Source organism: Mesoplodon densirostris, chromosome 6 (genome assembly GCF_025265405.1).
Source record: "Mesoplodon densirostris isolate mMesDen1 chromosome 6, mMesDen1 primary haplotype, whole genome shotgun sequence".
In the NCBI taxonomy this organism is placed as follows: domain Eukaryota; kingdom Metazoa; phylum Chordata; class Mammalia; order Artiodactyla; family Ziphiidae; genus Mesoplodon; species Mesoplodon densirostris.
This window is the reverse complement of record NC_082666.1, coordinates 42,942,114-42,947,377: the sequence shown is the minus strand read 5'-3', so window position 1 is coordinate 42,947,377 and position 5,264 is coordinate 42,942,114.

Sequence of the window (5,264 nt, the reverse complement as noted above, 5' to 3'; positions counted from 1 at the left end):
AAGAAAAGAAAGTCTAAAAGAATCTGCAAAATCCCTGATTATTGGAACTCATCATTCTGTGGGTGTTGGGCATTTTCAGAACATATGCCAAGGACTGGGACTCTCAGAGATGATCAGCTGTCTGCCATGGAGCCAAATGTGTGTGTGTTTGCGTGTGTGTGTGTGTGTGTGTGTGTATATATATATATATATATATAATATATGTATGTGTCCTTGGTTTGCATAATGAAGTAGCAAAATAAAAAGGAATTATTTCTAAAGGCATCATAAACGTCATCTTCAGCAACTTCCAGAAACCACTGACTGGGTGTGGTTAGTCCTCAGCCCCCAGTTAGTAGGTCTAGGCCAAGAGCCTCAAGTCCTTTGTCTGGGGTCCAAGAGCACTGCTCGATCTTCAGAGAACTGTCATCTCTTAGGAGAAGGTCAGGGAGGCACAGGAGAGCTCAGCGGCGGTGGTGAGTGGCCTCAGTAGCCATGCCAGGGCTTCTGCTTTCCCCGCTGCATCAGCTCATCCCTCTGCTGTGGACCACAGCCCAGCACCTAATGCACCCGTGACCTCTACTCACTGTCCTCACCTTTACAGTTGGCTCTCAGGCAGGGAGGCCAAGCCTAACCCCAAGCAAGGCCTTCCTCTCAGGCCTCTCTGCAGCCCTTCTCTCCTCCCCTCTATCTTCCACATTCCTCATCAGTGATCTCTGAATTTCAAAAATGATCTGGCCACCCCTTGTTTAAAAATACTTCCTGGTAGCTTGAAATTCACTCTATGGCACTATGACATTCAAAGATTCAACCTACCCTTGCCACCATTATTTTTATGCCATAGATGCCTTCCCCACCATACACATGCAAACACACACATGCACACACACATACACACTACACACAAAGCCAGAAACATACTCATACATGCACAAACCCACATTCATACACACACCCAAACCCTAAATACATAAAGTCACACACTCATACATACACATAACACAAACATGCACACAACACACACACTCTCATACACACACACACATACACACTCCAGAGTCACCATTTATTCAGTGAACCCTCTTTGTGTTTGCACACAGTGTCCTATGAATCTGGACTTTGAGACATCATCAGTCCAATGGTGGTCTCCGCTTCTTGTCCCAGCTCCTCTATGATACAATTGTCTTTCTGGGTGGTAAATTATCTATTTCTATGTCCTTTGCCATCCAGACAGAAAGCTCTTAAGGGGTAAGGACTGAATGGGTCTTAGGATTGGAGCATAACAAGTCTCTCATAACAGGTTTGCTGAGCCTGTACCTCAGGTTGGGATCTGAAGCACAGCCACCTGCTCAAGTATTATCACTGCTATTGACATAACTCATCCTGGTTCCCTTTCATTAGCACCCACCATGACATCTGCCCTGTTTGAGGTAAATGCAATCCTATTGACATTTTCTAGAACTCTCCATGTCCTTATTTTGCATATCTGTGTTAATGAGCAGCTTCTCCCCATTCATTCTCACCCATGTGGTGTGCAGATCACTGTGTACACTCCAGGAATGTACGTAATCCCAGCCCGAGTGGACCACACAGCCCAGTCGCCAAGTGTATCCACAGGATTATTACTCCTCTCTTCTGACCCCAAAAGTCATTGTCACCCATCTAGAACATGCTTAATACACAAATTTCTTCAATGGGATTTTTTCTTACCTTGCATTCTCTCTTTCTCTCTCTCTCTTTTTTAACAGACTTTGTTTTTTAGAGCAGTTTTTTTTTTTTTTAGAGCAGTTTTGGGTTCATAGCAAAATTGAGAAAGAGGCACAGAGATGTCCCACAAACTCTTGCCCCTCCCCCGCAAGTCTCTCCCTTTATCAACATCTCTCAACAGAGTGGAACGTTGACCCAATATTATCACCACAGTCTACAGTTTCACTAGGTTTCACTCTTGGTGTTGGACATTCTATGGGTTTGGATAAATGTATAATGACATGTATTAGTCATTATAATATCACACAGAGTGGTTTCATTACCCCATAATCTGCTTACTCATCCCTCCCTCTCCCTAACTACTAGCAACCACTGACGTTTTATTGTCTCCATAATTTTACCTTTTCCAGAATGTCATATAGTTGGAATCATACAATACGTACCTTTTTCAGACTGGCTTCTTTCACTTACTAATATGCATTTAAGTGTCCTTCATGTCTTTTCATCGCTTGATAGCTCATTTCTTTTCAGCACTGAATAATATTCCATTTCCTGGATGCACCACAGTTTATTTATGCCTTCACCTGATGAAGGGTATCTTGGTAGCTTCCAAGTTTTGGCAATTATAAATAAAGCTGCTATAAATATCCACACACAGGTTTCTGTGTGGACATAGGTTTTCAACTCCTTTGGGTAAATGCCAGGATCATGATAGCTGGAAAAGGTATATGTACTCTTATAAGAAACCATCAAACTGCATTCCAAACTGGTGGTACCATTTTGCATCCCCACCAACAATGAACAAGAGCTCCTGTTGCCCCACATCCTCGTCAGCATTTGGTTTTGTCAGTGCTCTGCGTTTTGCCCATTCTAATAAGTATGTAGTGATATCTCATTATTGTTTTAATTTGCTTTTCCCTGATGACATGCTGCTGAACATTCTTTCATATGCTTCTTTACCTACTGTATATCTTCTTTGATGAGCTATCTTTTAAGATCTTTGACCTATTTTTTAACTGGGTTGTTTGTTGTCTTATTGTTGAGTTTTGAGTGTCCTTTGTGTATTTTGGATAATAGTTTTCTTTATCAGATATGTCTCTTGCCAATATTTTCTCCCAGTCTGAGGCTTCTCTTTTATTCTCTTATAAGTGTGTTTCACAGAGCAGAAGTTTTTAATTTTAATAAAGTCCAGTTTATCAACTTTCTGCCATTGATCATGGCTTTGGTGTTGTATATAAAAAGTCATCACCGGACTTCCCTCATGGCACAGTGGTTAAGAATCTGCCCGCCAATGCAGGGGACACAGGTTCGAGCCCTGGTCCGGGAAGATCCCACATGCTGCAGAACAACTAAGCCCGTGCACCACACCTACTGAGCCTGTGCTCTAGAGCCCGCGGGCCACAACTGCTGAAGCCTGTGCGCCTAGAGCCCATGCTCCACAACAAGAGAAGCCACCACAATGAGAAGCCTGCACACCGCAACAAAGACCCAATGCAGCCAAAAATAAATTAATTAAATAAATAAATTTTGTTTTTTTTTAAATCAAGGCAAGTTTGAGAAACTGCCAAAGCTAAGAAAAGCCTAAGGAGACATGACAGCTAAATATAATGTATCCTGGATAGGATCCTGGAACAGAAAAAAAAAGTCATCACCAAATCCTAGGTCATCTAGATTTCTTCCTATGTTATCTTCTAGGAGTTTTATACTCTTAAGCTTTACATTTAGGTCTGTGATCCATTTTGAGTTGATCTTTGTGAAGGTTGTAAAGTCTTTGTTTAGATTCATTTTTTTGCATGTGGATGTCCAGTTGTTCCAGCACCACTTGTTGAAAAGACTATCTTTTCTCCACTGTACTGCCTTTGCTCCTTTATCAATATATTTTGCTGCTTTGGCTATATTTATTGGGTCTATTTCTGACCTCTCTATTCTGTTGCATTGATCTCTTTGTCTACTCTTTTGCCAATACCACACTATCTTGATTACTATAGCAATACAGTAAGTCTTAAAGTTGGGCAGTGTCAGTCCTCTGATTTTGCTCTTCTTCAATATTGTGTTAGCTATTCTGGGTCTTTTGCCTCTCCATATAAACTTTAGAATTAGTTTGCTGATACCCACAAAGTAACTTGTTAAGATTTTTATTGGAACTGCAATGATCTATAGATCAGGTTGGGAAAAACTGACATCTTATCAATATTGAATCTTCCTATCCATGAACAAGTAGATTAGTGGTTGGGGGTGCAGGACAGGGGAACTGGGAGGACCAGGGATTAACAGTAAAGGTACATGAGTGAACTTATTAGGGAAATGTGAGTTATGGTAATGATTGCACCCCTTGGTAAGTTTACCCAAAAATAAAATCATTGGGGCCTCCCTGGTGGCGCAGTGGTTCAGAGTCCGCCTGCCGATGCAGGGGACACGGGTTCGTGCCCCGGTCTGGGAAGATCCCAGGTGCCACGGAGCAGTTGGGCCCATGAGCCATGGCCCCTGAGCCTGCGCGTCCGGAGCCTGTGCTCTGCAATGGGAGAGGCCACAACAGTGAGAGGCCCGTGTACCGCAAAAAAAATTTAAAAAAATAAATAAATAAAATAAAATCATCAAATTGAACACTTGAAATGGATGAACTGTAGGATATGTATACTATACCTCATAAAGTATTGTTTTAATTCTAAAATTCACAAGTTTGTATTTTAAAATCCTTCTTGCATGACTCTGCCTCTGAGCCTCACTAAATCAGCTGGGTGAACCATACTGCATTTTCACCTGATTATTGCCAACAGCTTTACACTAAAAATGCAGAAGCTTCAAATACAGAGCTAACACTTTGAATCCTACAAGACCTACGCAGAGAGTTTTTTCTTTAATTAACAAGTCTCCAGCTTTGATACACCTGCAAGGTGTTCGTATTTCTGTAGGCTGGGGTCTAATTGCTCAGGATTTTTATCATACTTTCTTCTCTCTTCCTCTAGAGCCTCCTCCTGGGGAAAGAGAGACAGCTAGACAGTCAGAAGTGTTTGAGGCAACCTGCAATAGGGGCCCTATTCATTCCTGCACTCCCCTTCCCCTAGCACATAGTAGAAGCTCCATAGTTATGTGCTGAATAGAAAGGCAGGGCATTTGAATTTCATTTGGGAAACATACATGGTCCACCGCCCAAGCACCTCCAAGCCAGCAGCTGGCTAAACACAGCAACAGTGAGTCAAATTTGTGTCTGCAGGGGAAACAAATAATTAAAACAGATCGAAGACTCAATGTAATAATTAGAAACATGCTCATCGCTGTTCGGTAGCCGCTGAGGATCTCCACTCTCAAAGATGGAGAAAAGGCCACAGGCAGTGTTTTAAAACTGTCTGCACTCCCTAACCCCCTTCCCTTGGGTTTAGTTCTCTTTTTCTACTGAGGGGCTGACATTTCTTCTTGCCATATTTGCAACCAAAGGATCAGTCCCCTTCTTTCTCAGCCTGTTGGCCTCTTGTACATCCTTTAAGACAACATTAAATGCCACGTCCTCTGGGAAGCTGGTCCTGGTCCCTCGGGGCTCAGGCTCACAGCTGTTGGAGCACTTCCTACTGCTCTGCTCT